This window comes from Bos mutus, chromosome 29 (assembly GCF_027580195.1).
Source record: "Bos mutus isolate GX-2022 chromosome 29, NWIPB_WYAK_1.1, whole genome shotgun sequence".
In the NCBI taxonomy this organism is placed as follows: Eukaryota; Metazoa; Chordata; class Mammalia; order Artiodactyla; family Bovidae; genus Bos; species Bos mutus.
The window spans coordinates 13,177,996-13,196,843 of NC_091645.1; positions in this window are offsets into that span (position 1 = coordinate 13,177,996).

Sequence of the window (18,848 nt, forward strand, 5' to 3'; positions counted from 1 at the left end):
TCTTTAACTTAAAGATTTATGTTAACTCTTGCTCGAGGTGGGGGGATTGGCAGGTTATGAGGAAGGACACTCCTGCTGCCTGTTGGGGGTTGGAGGGATGTTGGCAAAGACATGAAACAACTCTGGCCACCTGGCTGCTGTAGTCACAAACTGGAAGGAACATTTAAACACTCATAGTGACAAATTGAGGGATGCCAAGTGTGGATTGATGTAAAAGTGAGAAACACTTGCCAGTGGCGGGGCGGGGCGGGGGGGGGGGGGAGAGGGCGGGTGGTCTCAGTCAGCCCTTACCCATTCATTTCATTCTTGGCTTTTACCTCCAGAAACCTCACCTGGTTTGGGGGATGAAAACACAAAAATTATGCCCTTGAGGCTGTGGCAAGGGGAGGGGAAAAGTAAAGCTGTTTAATACTTCTAGAGCATTCTCCATAATAAAGACCAACATTCAAGGTGAAACTGCTCCACCAGAACCTTATCTAACCTGAGAGACTGCCATTTCTCAAACTCCAGCCCCTTCTAGTTTGCCTGTCTCACTGAAGAAGAAAACGTAAAGGCTAAAATATACTTGTTAAGGTCACTAGCCAGGTACAGAGTCCCTCTACAGAATTGAGATTCAGTCATAAGATAATAAAGCACTGAGGCTCTCCCAGGCCTTCCTGCCACCAATAGAGCTCTAGTATACCAACACTATATAGGAGGTGGTGACGAAAACCACCCCCAAGAAGAAGAAATGAAAAAAAGCAAAATGGTTGTCTGAGGTGGCCTTACAAATAGCTGAGAAAATAAGAGAAGCTAAAGGCAAGGAGAAAAGGAAAGATATACACAACTGAATGCAGAGTTCCAGAGAACAGCAAGAAGAGATAAGAAAGCCTTCTTCAGTGAACAATGCAAAGAAATAGAGGAAACAATAGAATGGGAAAGACTAGAGATCTCTTCAAGAAAATTAGAGATACCAAGGGAACATTTCATGCAAAGATGAGAACAATAAAGGACACAAGTTGTAAGGACCTAATAGAAGCAGAAGAGATTAAGAAATGGCAAGAATGCACAGAAGTGTACAAGAAAAGTCTTAATGACCTGGATGACCATGATGGTGTGATTACTCACCTAGAGACAGACATCCTGGAGAGTGAAGTCAGGTGGACCTTAGGAAGCATTATTATGAACAAAGCTTGTGGAGCTGATAGAATTCCAGCTGAGCTATTTCACATCCTAAAAGATGATGCTGTGAAAGTGCTGGACTAAATATGCCAGCAAATTTAGAAAACTCAGCAGTGGCCACAGGACTGGAAAATATCAGTTTTCACCCCAATCCCAAAGAAAGGCAATGCCAAAGAATGTTCAAATTGCCACACAATTGCTTTCATGTCACATGCTAGCAAAGAAATGCTTAAAATCCTTCAAGTTAGGATTCAACAGTTTCTGAGTCATGAACTTTCATATGTACAAGTTAGATTTAGAAAAAGCAGAGGAACCAGAGATCAAATTGCCAACATCTGTTGGATCATAGAAAAAACAAGAGAATTCCAGAAAAACATCTACTCCTACTTTATTACCTATGCTAAAAGCCTTTGTGTGAATCACATCAACCTGTGGAAAATTCTTAACAATACGGGAATATCAGACAACCTTACCTGCCTCCTGACAAGCCATTATGCAGGTCAAGAAGCAACAGTTAGAACTTGACATGAAACAACAGACTGGTTCAAAATTGGAGAAGAATACATCCAGGCTGTATGATGTCACCCTGTTTATTTAACTTATGCACAGAGTACATCATGTGAAATGTCAGGCTGAATGAAGCAGAAGCTGGAATCAAGATAGCTGAGAGAAATATCAATAATCTCAGATATGCAGATGACACCATCCTAATGGCAGAAGGTAAAGAGGAGCTAAAGAGCCTCTTGATGAAAGTGAAAGAGGAGAGTGAAAAAGCTGACTTAAAACTCAATATTCAAAAAGCTAAGATCAAGGCATCTGGTCCCATCACTTCATGGCAAATAGATGGGGAAAAATGAAAACAGTGAGAGACTTTATTTGTGGGGGCTCCAAAATCACTGCAGATGGTAACTGCAGCCATGAAATTAAAAGACGCTTGCTCCTTGAAAGAAAAGCTATGACAAACCTAGACAAGTATTAGAAAGCAGAGAAATTACTTTGCTGACAGAGGTCTGTCTAGGCAAAACTATGGTTTTTCCTGTATCATGTACAGATGGGAGAGTTAGACCATAAAGAAGGCTGAGTGCTGAAAAGTTGATGCTTTTGAACTATGGTAGCTGGAGAAGACTCTTGAGAGTCCCTTGGACAACAAAGACATCAAAGTGGTCAATCCTAAAGGATATTCATTGGCAGGTCTGATGCTGAAGCAAAAGCTCCAATATGTTGGTCAGCTGATGCAGAGTCAACTCACTGGAAAAGATTCTAATGCTGGGAAAGATTGAGGGCAGGAGAAGAAGGTGGTGGCAGAGGATGAGATGGTTGGAAGACATCACTGACTCAATGGATATGGGTTTGAGCAAACTCTGGAATATAGTGAAGGGCAAGGAAGCCTGGTGTGCTGCAGTCCATGGGATTGCAGAGTCAGGCACAACTGAGTGACTGAATAGCAACAACGATACTAACAGAGGATTAAAGTTCACAGGGTTGCAGGATACAGACTCTATTGAAGGAGTTATCAAGCACTGTAAAAACAGTAACTGGGAGATTTTTTAAAAAATTATTTTAAATTTTATTTTACTTTTAAACTTTACAAATTGTAAAAAACAGCAAATATTCTAGAAGAATTTGAAGCTTCTAGAACCTACAGCTGTAGCAAAACCTAATCACAGTGCAGCACTAGCCAGATAAACATAAAACTTAAAAATAACGATGAAATACCATTTTGAAATGCCATCTCTAAATACCGTCTTCTGCTTCCAACAATAAATTGAAACATACAATGGCAATTCAAAAAACAGTCTGGAGAAAAGGGAACCCTCTTACACTGTTGGTGGGAATGCAAACTAGTACAGCCACTATGGAGAACAGTGTGGAGATTCCTTAAAAAACTGGAAATAGAACTGCCTTCTGATCCAGCAATCCCATTGCTGGGCATACATACTGAGGAAACCAGAATTGAAAGAGACACGTGTACCCCAATGTTCATTGCAGCACTGTTTATAATAGCCAGGACATGGAAGCAACCTAGATGTCCATCAGCAGATGAATGGATAAGAAAGCAGTGGTACATATACACAATGGAGTATTCCTCAGCCATTAAAAAGAATACATTTGAATCAGTTCTAATGAGGTGGATGAAACTGGAGCCTATTATACAGAGTGAAGTAAGCCAGAAAGAAAAGCATCAATACAGTATACTAACGCATATATATGGAATTTAGAAAGATGGTAACAATAACCCTGTGTACGAGACAGCCAAAGAGACACTGATGTATAGAACAGTCTTTTGGACTCTGTGGGAGAGGGAGAGGGTGGGATGATTTGGGAGAATGGCATTGAAATATGTATAATATCATATATGAAACGAGTCGCCAGTCCAGGTTTGATGCACGATACTGGATGCTTGGGGCTAGTGCACTGGGACGACCCAGAGGGATGGTATGGGGAGGGAGGAGGGAGGAGGGTTCAGGATGGGGAACACATGTATACCTGTGACAGATTCATTTTGATATATGGCAAAACCAATACAATACTGTAAAGTTAAATAAAATAAAATAAAATAGAATAAAAAAAAGATACCAAAAATAAAAAATAAAAAACACTCTGAAAGGATGAAAAAAATTCAAATTTATATACACATGATGAGGATTTTGGTAGTCAGGGAATTTCCATTACCTATAATAAGTAGGTTCAGAATACTAATAGAAAAGATAAACAATGCGTCTACTGAAAGAACTCCCCATGGCCATGCTGGAACAATTTGAGCATCAAAATTAATAATGTGAGCTATATTGCAAAATAGATAAATACCAAGGATAAAAATGACAGTAAATGATTGAATAAACGCCTAAATGGAGGAGAATAGAAATATCTGCTGTATAGAATTTCAAATATTTTATATACATACTTCCCCCTCAAGGAGGTGGAACATGACTCCTACCTCATAAGTATGATCTGTGGAGAGTGACCTTCTTCCAAGGTATACTGCATTGATAGGAGAAACAGTAATCAAATAATGGAGAAATGAAAAAGGACTACCTCCACCAATCTCTCAAAGCCAATATCCAAAATGATTTCTTATTGATAGCATATGCCTTTGGCATGATATTATGAGAATAACCTTTACCTCTGTAGTTTTATTCACAAAAACTCAGACTTCAGCCTGATCATAGGAAAAATATCAGCAAATTCTTCTTCAAGGAAATTTTGCAAAATACCTGATCAGTAATGTTCAAAATTCTCAAGGTCATCAAAAAAGGGGAAGTCTGAGAAACTATCACAAAAAGGTAAAGAAGACACAGTAACTAAATTTAATATGATGTGAAACAGAAAAAGGATATTAGGTAAAAACAGTAAATGTGAGTGAAGTATGAACTTTAGTTAATAATAATCCCTGGTGGCTCAACCAGTAGAGAATCTGCCCACAGTGTGGGAGACCTGAGTTCAATCCCTGGGTTGGGAAGATCCCCTGGAGCAGGGCATGGCAACTCACCCCAGTATTCTTGCCTGGAGAATCCCCAAGGACAGAGGAACCTGGCGGGCTATAGTCCACAGGGTTGCAGAGTCGAACACAACTGAGCAAGGAAGCATAATGTATTAATGTTGCCTGTTTAGTTGTGACAAATGTACAATACTAACATAAGATGTTAACAAGTAGGGGAGTTAGGTGGGAGTACATGGGAATTCTTTTCTCACTGGTAATTTTGTTTTTGTAAATCAGAGACTATTCTAAATAAAAAGTTCACTTTCAAAAATCAACTTACTTAAAGATTGTCATAGTCTGAAATATTCTACAGTCTGTAAGGCTATTGGGAGCATTTTTTTCCTTTGACACATTATTTTCTGTTTACATAATTCATAAAGAAATTATTCTTGGCTCTGAAAAAAAAAAAAAGAGAAAAGCAAGTTAAAAGAAGCTATTGTCCCTATGAAGCTGACATTTTATTTCATGGAAAGTGGAGAAGAGAAGAGATAAAGGAGAAACTCATAAATGACAGTGATATATGCTTAGGCAAAAATATCATGTAATGAAAAAAATTAGGAGGAAGAGAGAGATAAAGAGGAAGAAGCAGTGTGGAAATAAGAAGATGGAAGCTATGAATAAGCTCAAAGATGTGGGCCAAAGGTAGATTATGTTACTGTCAGGAAAGCAATATGTGCATTTCATTCTTGAGTGCAATGGGTAACTTTTTAAGGAATTTAATCAAATTTATTAAATAGCTCCAGAGTAGTTCATTTTGGAGTCCTGCGCCCTTTTTGGGGAAAAAAAAAACCAACTCATTATGTCTCATCTTTTCCTGACTATTATCAATGCTTGTTAGAATTTTTGGGTCTTCTTTATCACTTTCAAAGCAATGAAATAATAAGACACGTTAGAATTCCATTTATAACATCAGTAAATATGCTTTAAAGGGGTTCTTAAGTTCATCAGGTTTAGTGAGTTAACTATGATATCAATTTGACCACTCATAAATGTATTTTTAATTGAATTTTTGCATGCTCCTTTTGGTGGTATTTTAAAAGCAAGACTCACATGGTGGGTTACCCCCTATGTCAAAGTCAAGTATTATTATTTTTAAATGACTTCTTGACTTTGAAGAATATGTATAATTATTTTCCCAAAGATTCATACATTTTACCCAATATTGTTCTTATTTTACTTACAAGACCAATGGAAACTGGTGTTAGTCATAAAAAGTCTAAGACCTTTAATAAGATTTAAAGTACCAAAAATAGCAAAAATACACTGGTTGGATATCTTTGAGAGTCAAACATAAAGTGGAGCATTGAGGTTCAAAAGAACAATATGTACTGAGATTTAGTCAGAACAAAACAGCAAGGCAGAAATTAAAAACTGGGAGAACTGGAAAAGGATAATGAATCACAGTTTGTGTTAAATGAGTTGTGGTTTTTGCTGTAAACTGTGGATAATGTGTTGCTCTAAATAGTGTATGTTTTTGTGATACCCAGTGCTTGTCAGTACCATGGGAAGATGAGTTTGATGCTTCTTAATTTGATAACTCCTCCTGGGCTACTGACAGTTCCAGAGAGGTCTAATCATTCTTTAAACAACTGAATCTAAACTCAGAAATGTGAGTGTTATTTAAATGCAGTCTCAGGGAAATGACACTACTAAAGAAGCATGTTGCTTTCTTTGCATTTGTCATTTCCTTCTGATTTTAAATATTTGTTAAATTGAATGCAATAGTGTCTTTTATAGAATCGTCTTGTTTTAATTTTACCCAGAAAATCATCATCATATATATCTCTTCTGAAGGATTAGGCAACCATCTCCAATATCTTCTAAGCCTTGTAGCTTATTTTTAAATTTTCTTTGACATCTACTTTCTTTAAATCCTTACGAAAGATGAATATATGGGGTGTCATACTTCATAAAGAATGTGCATTCTTCCAAATACTTCATGATCTTTCTAAGAATCATAAAGCAGATTAAAAATGCTAATATCCATCAAGAGATTCTTTCATGATAGTATTCTATTTCGATCAGTGTACAACCATCTATCTAATATTGCTGCTGCTAATCTATCGTTCTCTGAAGAACTGCGCATAAACCACAGACTACTTGACTAGTACAGTCTGGGCCCAGGTTATCTAACTTATTCTTGTATCCCTCTACTAGTAGAATACGTATTACTTGCCTAGTTTACTCATGTTTCCTTTTGTAGAAATTATTATTATTATTCTTGTTGTTCAGTCGTTAAGTTGTGTCTTGCTCTTTGCAACCCCACGGACTGCAGCATTATAGTCTTCCCTGTCTTTCACTATCTCTCGGAGTTTGCTCATCACTGAGTCGATGATGCCATCCAACCATCTCTTTCTCTGTTACCCTCTTCTTCTTTTGCCTTCAGTCTTTCCCAGTATCAGAGTCTTTTCCAATGAGTCAGCTCTTTGCATCAGGTGGCCATAGTATTGGAGCTTTAGCTTCAGCATCAGTCCTTCCAATGAATGTTCAGGGTTGATTTCCTTTAGGATAGCCTGGTTTGATCTCCTTGCTGTCCAAGGGACTCTCAAGAGTCTTCACCAGCACCACAGTTTGAAAGCATCAATTTTTCAGTGCTCAGTCTTCTTTATGGTCCAACTCTCACAACCATACATGACTGCTGGAAAAAACCATAGCTTTGATTGTGACAAATAGTATTTTCATTCTTGTGCTCTCTTAGAGACTCAGCCACATAGATCAGTAGTAATGTTGCTGTATTGAGCATCATCCTGATCTGTTTTTTCTTTTTTCTAGATTAATACTTTCTTTAAACAGTTCCTTTCATGATTTGGTAGAAGTATCTCGGACAAGTGAAAATAAGTTATTTGAGGAGAAAATTTGTAAATTTAAAGTACATAAATACATAAAGTACATTTCACTCAACAAAGTGGAACTTATGGATCCAGAATTTGAGTTTGACTTCTACCCATGAAATAAACATTAATGTTCTTTTTTAATATAGTCTGATTTCTCTTGAATTATAGCTTATATCTAGATATTTTCTACTAATCTTTACATTTGCTTATCCTAAATCTAGGATTAGCTCATCCTGTTTGAGGTTGAATTTGGGGGATAATTTCTGTTAAGCAGTTTCCTAAAACAATTTAGAGAGTGCACCATCATGTTTTAGCAGATTCAATCTCATCATGTGTTTAAGCTAAGCATTGAGTGTCTTTAATGATTCACACGGAAAGATTGTAGTCTGGCTCAGTAACTGTGCTTCAGCAACATAAATTATAGTGAAACATAGAGCAAAAGATTCTAGGAGTCACCACTGACCAGAATTCTCTTACAAAATAAGTAATCTTCAATTACTCTGCATTGTAAGCCCCGATGACCTTCAATAAACACTTGATAATAAATTTAAATTGATTCAGGGAATTTATTTTAAGGAATATAAAGTGCCTCATGTTTCACAGCTCTGATGTTCCAAAATTAGATCATGTCTGTGTTCAGACAAAAATATTTGGAAATGAATTGATCTTTACCAACTGTTAAAGACAGTCTTTATGGGGATTAGCATTTATTTACCTTGTACTATATGCTAGACACTATGTTCATTATGGTGTTATCAATCACAAACACACACACTCAAATACACATATACACGTGGGTGTTTTGTTGTTATTGTTGTTCAGTTGCCAAATTATGTCTAGACTCTTCGCGACCCCATGGACTGCAGCATACTAGGTTTCCCTGTCTTTCACTATCTCTCAGAGTTTACCCAAACTCATGTCCATTGAGTCGGTGATGCCATCCAACCATCTCATCCTCTGTCACCCTCTTCTCCTCCTGCTGTCAATCTTTCCCAGCATCAGGGTCTTTTCCAATGAGTCAGCTCTTCTCATCAGGTGGCTAAAATATTGGAGCTTCAGCCTCAGCATCAATCCTTTCCAATGAATATTCAGAATTGATTTCCCCTAGGAATGACTGATTTGATCTTGCTGTTCAAGGGACTCTCAAGAGTCTTCTCCAATACCAAGTTCGAAAGCATCAGTTCTTCGGTTCTCAGTCTTCTTTATAGTCCAGCTCTCACATCTGTACATGACTACTGGAAAAACCATGGCTTTGACTAGATGGACCTTGGTTGGCAAAGTGATATCTCTGCTTTTTAATATGCTGTCTAGGTTTATCATAACTTTTATGTGTTTAGGTGTTTAGTTTTTTCTATTAGCTCTCAAGAAGGCTTCCCAAGTGGTACTAGTGGTAAAGAATCTGTCTGACAATTCTGGAGACTCAAGAAACATGGGTTTGATTCCTAGGTTGGGAAGATTCCCTAGAGTAGGAAATGGCAACCTAGTCCAGTATTCTTGCCTGGAAAATTCCACGGACAGAGGAGCATAGTGGGTTACAGTCCATGTAGCCACAGACAGTTGGACACAACTGAGCAACTGAGTACACACACACACACACACACACTTTAGTTCTTGAAACAATTTCACAGAAGTGACTTGGACTCAGACATACAGTTATTTGCCTAAGGTACAGCAATGGTTGCCAAATTAGTAATTTAATGAAAGAAATGGCATTTTGAGAAGATAGACATTTCAAGGAATGTACAAAGAGACTGTTTTTCATCAAAGACATTTTCATGTCGTAATCAAGAAATATTCCACTTTTAATGAAAAAAAAAGCTTCACCAAATTGGGTCATGTTTTTATTTTGTATTAGCACTCATTATAAAATCAAATGTTCATTCTAGTTGTAGCATGAAAAATGTCTAACTTTGCCAGCTTTTCACATTTTTCCACGTAATAGTTTTACATAGATGCCCTGTTTTTGTGACCCAATTGTCATTGCTAGGTATTCATTCTGTTATGTGGTGGCCTCATTTAGTGGGTGGCAGAGAGGCTGTCATTGATCTAGGCGGGGGGAAATTTTGTGCTTCCTCATTAGCCAGCCTCTTGGATGATATGCCTCTGAATTTTAACACCATAGAGATAGAAATGACAAAAGTTGTCATCTAGAATGAGGCTTGAAGCTTAAAAATAAAAATGAAACCAAAAGTTAGTTTTGCCTTATATTTACAAAATGATAAATATTAGCTAAAGGACAATATACAATTAATTTAAAAAATTTTCAAATATCTAAGAATTTGAAAATAGGTAGTTAATGAAAGATATTTGCAGTTGAGTTTTTAAATGTTTCCCTTTTTATTTTTGAGCTTGGATTTTGGTACTTAGAAGTCATGTTTGTTTATCTGACTTCATTTTAACCAACTTATTTTTTCAATTAATGTTCTTTCTTCAAAATGTAAATAATGATTCTAGGTAAGTGTTATCTTTCAAATTTATGGTAAAATTTTCTAGATCACCAGTTAAAAGATAACAACAGTGTTCTTTTATAAGGCGGTTCTAACTGTTAGGTGTGAATAGCTGGTACATGCTTCATGCCCTTAGAATAAAGACCCCATCACTTAAAACAGGACGACATAAATGTAGTCTGTCAAACGCTAGATAAAGTATAAAGACAAGAACATTAATATATTTCATCTTTGTGATTCTCCTTGAAGTCATCCTTAAAAAATTGAAAGAAGTGTTCAACAAGTCTCAGAAGCAAGGAGCACAGTTATTGTTGAAAGGCAACTCAGTGGATAAATGCTGTTCTTTGTACTTTATTTCATAATTAATTTTATTCAGATTCCTTTCTACCATATATCGTTGCACAATCACTTATATACTTTATTTTAGTTCAGTCTTTGAACTGGGAGAAAAGGGATCAAACATTAAGTTCATCACAAGTCCTGATTTGTCCCAGAAATTCCAAATCTATATACCCAGCTGCTGAACCCCTAGTATAGTTTTAAATCTGTTCAGAATTGAGTTACTGATATTTTCTCCCAAACCAGCCATTCCTGTAGTCTTTCTCATTTTAGTTAAAGGCAACTCTATACTTTTGATGACCAGGTTAAAAATCATGATTTTCTTATTTTCTTTCTTTTCCTTTCTCTCTCTCTCTATAACGCATAGCATTTCTGCCAGAATATCTCCAGAATTTGACCAATTCATGTCACTTTCATCACCACCACTCTGGACCACAGAGCCATTATAATTCTAGGTATATATAGCCTCTTAAAAGTTCTCCCTGCCTCTCCCCCTGCAGCCAGAGTATTCACAGGATACTCTTCTCTCAGATAAATTCCCCATCATCTGACCTTAAATAAAAAATCACTTTCTCTGTAGAGCTTTTCCTGGATATCCAAACTAAAATTTAAACCAAAAATAAAAAACCAAAATCCTCTTTCCCTTCTTTACTTTTTCTTGTGTCATACATGCACAGATACAGATGTAGATTTACATGTAAGTGTGGACAGATACCACATATTGCTGTAAATAACATATGTTATATATGACACATTGAATTCAGTGATTCTGTTTCTCATCCTCTAACGTATAACCACAATGTGCTTGGTTTTGTTTATTATCCTCAGTACCTGAAATAGTACCTGACACAGAGTAAGTGCTCAATAAATATTTGTTGAGTGGATTAATGAATAAACAAATGCATCAATGGATGGATACATTAAATGAGATTATTTTTGATTCTGTGGAGAAGTGCATTTAAGGGGACAAGAGAGTTATCAGTGAGTTAAGAGAGATAGCTTATAAGATAACAAGAAAGTTATCTTCCACAGTAGTCCAAGAAATGGTTAAGAGGGGCTGGATCCAGGGTGCTAATATTGTCAATGGTGAGAAAGTGAAAATTTTGGTTTGATTATAGAGCACAGATGGAGTACAAAGACTGACTTTCTAGTGACAAGAAGAAAAGCAAATAGTATAGTCTAGAGATACTAGTAAATTATCAGTTGATTGGTGGAAGACAAAGAAATCCCCTTCTAATGATCTCTCTGTTTTTCCTAGTTAACTATATGCTGTACAACTGAAACTAACACAATATTGTAAGTCGACTATACTTCAACAAAAAAATAGAATAAAAATAAATAAAATTAAATAAAAAGTATAAAGTAAAATGATTAGCTGGTTGGAGAATGGTGTACTTGGGAAAAAATAATTGTAAAAATCTGTTAAGTAAGTAATAAATGCTAAATGCTTGGTGAGTAGCGTAGAATTACTGGTTAGAATAGGATACCTGAAAAGCCCTGAATATTATTATTTCCTCTGCTGCTGCTGCTGCTCAGTTGTGTCTGACTCTGTGCAACCCCATAGGCGGAAGCCTACCAGGCTCCTCTGTCCCTGGGATTCTCCAGGCAAGAACCCTGGAGTGGGTTGCCATTTCCTTCTCCAATGCATGAAAGTGAAAAGTGAAAGTGAAGTCGCTTCAATCCATAAGCACAGAGTAAAGCTGGTTTTAGAAAAGGCAGGGAAACCAGAGACCAAATTGCCAACATCCACTGGATCATCAAAAAAGCAAGAGAGTTCCAGAAAAACATCTATTTCTGCTTTATTGACTATGCCAAAGCCTTTGACTGTGTGGATCACAATAAACTGGGGAAAATTCTGAAAGAGATGGGAATACCAGACCACCTGACCTGCCTCTTGAGAAATTTGTATGCAGGTCAGGAAGCAACAGTTAGAACTGGACATGGAACAACAGACTGGTTCCTAATAGGAAAATGAGTATGTCAAGGCTGTATATTGTCACCCTGCTTATTTAACTTCTATGCAGAGTACATCATGAGAAACGCTGGGCTGGAAGAAGCACAAGCTGGAATCAAGATTGCCGGGAGAAATATCAATAACCTCAGATATGCAGATGACACCACCCTTATGGCAGAAAGTGAAGAGGAACTCAAAAGCCTCTTGATGAAGGCAAAAGAGGAGAGTGAAAAAGTTGGCTTAAAACTCAACATTCAGAAAATGAGGATCATGGCATCTGGTCCCATCACTTCATGGAAAATAGATGGGGAAACAGTGTCAGACTTTATTTTGGGGGGCTCCAAAATCACTACAGATGGTGACTGCAGCCATGAAATTAAAAGTTGCTTACTCCTTGGAAGAAAAGTTATGACCAACCTAGATAGCATATTGAAAAGTAGAGACATTACTTTGCCAACAAAGGTCCGTCTAGTCAAGGCTATTGTTTTTCCTGTGGTCATGTATGGATGTAAGAGTTGGACTGTGAAGAAAGCTGAGTGCTGCAGAACTGATGCTTTTCAACTGTGGTGTTGGAGAAAACTCTTGAGAGTCCCTTGGACTGCAAGGAGATCCAACCAGTCCATTCTGAAGGAGATCAGCCCTGGGATTTCTTTGGAAGGAATGATGCTAAGGCTGAAACTCCAGTACTTTGGCCACCTCATGTGAAGAGTTGACTCATTGGAAAAGACTCTGATGCTGGGAGGGATTGGGGTCAGGAGGAAAAGGGGACGACAGAGGATGAGATGGCTGGATGGCATCACCGATTGGATGGACGTGAGTCTGAGTGAACTCTGGGAGTTGGTGATGGACAGGGAGGCCTGGCGTGCTGCGATTCATGGGGTCGCAAAGAATCGGACACGACTGAGCGACTGAACTGAACTGAAGTCTACTTGGATAGCCTTTCACACTTTTTGACTACCATTTCTCTCTTTCCTTTATTTTGCTCATTTGAGAAAATTAACTGTTTATTGGGAAACATAGCACAATTATATATATATATATATATATATATATATATATATATGTATATATGCTGCTGCTACTGCTGCTAAGTCGCTTCAGTCGTGTCCGACTCTGTGTGACCCCATAAACAGCAGCCCACCAGGCCCCGCCGTCCCTGGGATTCTCCAGGCAAGAACACTGGAGTGGGTTGCCATTTCCTCCTCCAATGCGTGAAAGTGAAGTCGCTCAGTCATGTCCGACTCTTAGCCACCCCATGGACTGCAGCCTACCAGGCTCCTCCGTCCATGGGATTTTCCGGGCAAGAGTACTGGAGTGGGGTGCCATTGCCTTCTCCCATATGTATATATATGTGTGTATATATGTAACATGTTTTCATTTAGTTTCATGGCTGATGTGTCTTCCTACATTGCCAACATCGCAAGGGTGATAAAATTTAAAAACGGGAAGTGAAAGCTCACGATCCTTTGGCACTGCTGTGTATTAAGCATTGTAAAGACAAACACCTTAGAAATGGACAGATGTGTTTATCCAATAACATTTCTGGCAAAAGAAATCATGAATTCAGTTTTGTTTCAGTTCAGTTCAGTTAAGCCGCTCAGTTCTATCCACCTTTTTGAGACCCCATTGACAGACCACGCCAGGCTTCCCTGTCCATTGCCCGCTCCCAGAGCTGCTCAAACTCATGTCCATCGAGTTGGTGATATCATCTGACTATCTCATCCTCTGTTGTCCCCTTTTCCTCCTACCTTCAATCTTTCCCAGCATCAGAGTCTTTTCAAATGACTCAGTTCTTCACATCAGGTGGCCAAAGTATTGGAGTTTCAGCTTCAACATCAGTCCTTCCAATGAATATTCAGGACTGATTTCCTTTAGGATTGATTTTTTGGATCTCCTTGCAGTCCAAGGGACTCTCAAGAGTCTTCTCCAATACCACAGTTCAACAGAATCAGTTCTTTAGTGCTCAGCTTTCTTTATGGTCAAACTCCCACATTCATATATGGAAAAACAATAGCTTTGACCAGACTGATCTTTGTTGGCAAAGTAATGCCTCTGCTTTTTAATATGCTGTCTAGGTTGGTCATAGCTGTTCTTCCAAGGAGCAAGCATCTTCTGATTTCATGGCTGCAGTCACCATCTGCAGTGATTTTGGAGCCCAAAAAAATAAAGTCTGAAACTGTTTCCATTGTTTCCCCATCTATTTGCCATGAAATGATGGGACTGGATGCCATGATCTTTGTTTTCTGAATGTTGAGTTTTAAGCCAGCTTCTTCACTCTCCTCTCTCACTTTTATCAAGAGGCTCCTCAGTTCCTCTTTGCTTTCTGCCGTAAGGGTGGTGTCACCTACATATCTGAGGTTATTGTAATTTCTCCTGGCAATCTTGATTCCAGCTTGTGCTTCATCCTGCCTGGCATTTCATGTGATGTACTCTGCATATAAGTTAAATAAACAGGGTGACAACATACAGGTTTGACGTACTCCTTTCCCAATTTGGAACCAGTCCGTTGTTCCATGTCTGGTTTTAACTGTTGCTTCTTGACCTCATACAGATTTCTCAGGAGGCAGGGAAGGTAGTCTGGTATTCCCATCTCTTGAAGAATTTTCTAAAGTTTATTGTGATCCACACAGTCAAAGGCTTTGGCTTAGTCACTAAAGCAGAAGTAGATTATTTTCTGAAACTCTCTTGCTTTTTCTATGATCCAACAGATGTTGGCAATTTGATATCTGGTTCCTCTGCCTTTTCCAAATCCAGATTGAACATCTGGAAGTTCTCTGTTCACATCCTTTTGAAGCCTGGCTTGGAGAATTTTGAGCATTACTGCTAGTGTGTGACATGAAATTGTGTGGTAGTTTGAACATTCTTTGGCATTGCCTTTCTTGGGGATTGAAATATGAAAACTGACCTTTTCTATTTTTATTTAGGTATACAAATAAATGCTATTCAGAGCACCAACTCCTCTTTACTAACTTGACTGACAGTTGTTTGCACATTCTTGATATTGAATTTTGCTTCATTTAAACATTTGTATGTACTCATTACATGTTTCTTTCTTCTCTATATTAAACTACACATCTCAGTTCTTATCTTGAAGAAATTATTGTCTTTTGGGGAAAAAACATGGAACTTGATAATAGAAGACTATGTATAATCAAATGAAGTCAAACATTAATATAAATGGTATAGATTTTTAAGGTCTCTGAGATAAGAGAAGGGAGAAATCAGAGAAGATATGGTACTTTGTTCCATTTAGTCAGCATGGGAATAGTAATGGAAAGAAAATTTTATTCAGGTAATAGTGTAATGGCTAATGCAAGAAGGTATTACAAGGAACCCATTCCATTGACCAATCCATCAACCACCTATAAACTTGATCAAACAAGTCTCACTGCCACATTTTCCTAATCTCTCTCAGTCTAAATAATAGAAATATCTACTTCACTTCACAGAATTTCTCAGAAGCTTACATCAGATAAGTGGTGGAAAGCTATATATAACATATAAGACATTGTATGTGCATTGTTGGTTTACTGTCTTATTCTCTTTAGTTAATAGATAAGCCCAGAAAAAATTTAGAATTTACTTTATTAATTCTTATTAATAAATAAGACTTATTCTAAAGACTTATTTCTAAATATTAAAGATCCATCATTCAGTCATTTAAATTTTAATCTTGTATCAACAATATTTATTTAATCAGATTTTTTTTTTCTGTGACTGTCTTGTGCCAGGACATAGTTCCTATCTTTGAGAAAAGACAAGAAATCTATTGACAATGCTTAGGCCACCAAGGGCCAAGACAAAAGAAAAAATAAACTTCTACCAGGGTTTTATAAAATATTCCAGATGAGCTGATAGAGTCATCAGTAAACAATTTTCTATGGCTGTCATTGTTTTTCAAAATCTCTGCTACTGCTAAGCTGCTAAATCACTTCAGTCGTGTCCAACTCTGTGCGACCCCATAGACGGCAGTCCACCAGACTCCCCCATCCCTGGGATTCTCCAGGCAAGAACACTGGAGTGGGTTGCCATTTCCTTCTCCAATGCATGAAAGTGAAAAGTGAAACGGAAGTCACTCAGTTGTGTCTGACTCTTCGCGACCCCATGGGCTGCAGCCCACCAGGCTCCTCCATCCATGGGATTTTCCAGGCAAGAGTACTAGAGTGGGGTGCCGTCACCTTCTCCAAAAAAAATAAAAAATAAAAAAATGCCAGACAAAAAAATCAGTATAAAATAATTTTTGTCAAATTATTGAAAGTGAGAAAATATTGAAATGTCAGAAATCTTCAAAGAAAAATTTCCAAATAAGCACTTTTTGAATCTTTTTGTTCTCCATATGAAAAAGTTTCAGTGAAGATATTTGGTTGGAATGTGGTGCAGAGCTGCAGAATATGATTGGGTTTGTTCTGTTTCCTTTAAAAATAGCATCCCATCAGACTACTGAGAGTTGAGAATCTCTTTTACTGTGTATCTTGCTGCCAGCTTTTCATTTGAAATCAAATAATCTGTTTCTGGAGAATAAAGGAGAAATTTAAAATACAGCTAATGCCTGTATTCTATTTTTTCAGTAAATTTTCACTTGAGTTGCTTCCCCAGCATGCCATGGAGCAGCCTAAGCTTTGAGTAGGATCACATCAAAATAATCTGTTAAGTTTTATTCACAAACATTTATCTGTTTGACTATAGAAGCAGAGGTCCATAAAAATACAAAATGTTGTTAATATTTATGATGTGCTTACATGATTGTTTTCATATGTAGTTTTCTAATTTAACAGTCTCCCAAATATAGATTATACTATTAACAGTATTCCAAAATTTTAGATGAAAAGCTAAGTCTCAGATAGTTAAAGTAAATTGATCCATATCATACAGCTAATAAGTGGAAGAACTGAAATTTGAACCCAGTATTTTATTCTCATTTCAACCTCATATTCTTTCCACTTGGCTATGTTATTTCATAGTACATTGTATATATAGTTATACAGGTGTTAGTCACTCAGTCATGTCCGATTCTTTGCGACCCCAAGGACTATAGCCCTCCGGGTCCCTCTGTCCATTGAGTTCTCCAGGCAAGAATACTGGGATGGGTAGTCATTCCCTTCTCCAGGTGATCTTCCCGATCCAAGGATCAGACCCTCATCTCCTGCATTGCAGATATATTTTTTACTGTCTGAGACACAAGGGAAGCCCCATATATAGTATATCATTGGGTTTTCCTGGTAGTTCAGTTGGTAAAGAATCTGCCTGGAATGCAGGAGACTAGGTTTGATTCCCGGGTTGGGAAGATCCCCTGGAGAAGGAAATGTCAATCCACTCCAATATTCTTGCCTGGCGAATCTCATGGACAGAGGAGCCTGGTAGGTTTCCAGTCCATGGGTCACAAGAGGTGGACACAACTTAGTGACTAAACCACCACCACAGTATAATTTTTAGCTTGTATTCATTGTAAAATTATTATAGTTAAGATACCATACTTCTTGTAATGGTGGAGGCACCAAAAACATATGAGCTTGCCTAGTCTTTACAAAGATTTTGGAATGCACAAAAAAATACACAAACATAAAACATACAATATATAATATGTCTAACAAATAACAGAAAAAGTCTTCCATGAGGAAATACTGGATTGGCCAAAAAGTTCGTTTGGGCTTTTCTATAACATCTTACACAAAAACCCAAATGAATAGTTTGGCCAACCCAAGATATATGTCTTATATATCACATCAGGACAAATTTAGGTAGCTGTGACTTAAAAAAATACATTTATTCTGTCTCTGCCCCTGGAACTGACAAAGAATTCCTAAAACACCTGTAATTTCCTCAGCTGGGGATGGTAGGAGCATCTTCTGTAAACCTCCGGAATCCTTTGGAATTTCCTGGCTCATAGGAGCATCTTTTGTTCTATGAGGTGACTTGTGTTGGACTCCTAGATAGCTTCAGGATAGGGACTGGCCACCAGAAAGACCAAGGTGTGATAAGGGTTCAGAGAATTTCCAGTTGGTGCAACCTTGGAAGACGGTACACTCCTACTCCATGGACACAGAAGCTCCTGCACTCAAGGACCCAGCCTATCTACTCTTTTATCTGGCTATTAAAATGTATTCTTTAAATATTCTATAAGGAAATCAGAAAACATAGGTCAGTTTCCTGTTTCCTGACTTCTGTAAGCCATTACAGCAAATTATGAAACATGAGGAGTAGTTTGTGGGTACCCCTTATTGATAGCCCAGTCAGACAGAAGAGTGGGTACTGAAGTGTGGGGCACAGTTTTGTAGGATTGAGCCTTTAACATGTGGGGTCTGTGTAATTCAAAGTAGCTAATGCCAGAATCAAATCAAAGGAGAACAACACCCAGTTCGTGTCCACAGAGAATTAGAGCATTTCTTGGTGCAGAAAATTCATATAGACTTGGTTTCAGAAGTGCCTGAAGTAGAAAAACCATTTTCTTTTAGTCGGAGTCTAAGTTTGACTTGCAGCTTGATAAACAAGCAAGGTTTCAGTAAATAGAGTACAGAAACGGACATGCGTATGTCCATAGAACAACTCTAAGAATATTTAGGTAATGACAAATTGAATGAACATTTATTTATAATATAAAAGCATTGGAATAGATATATAGAAAATGATGAGTT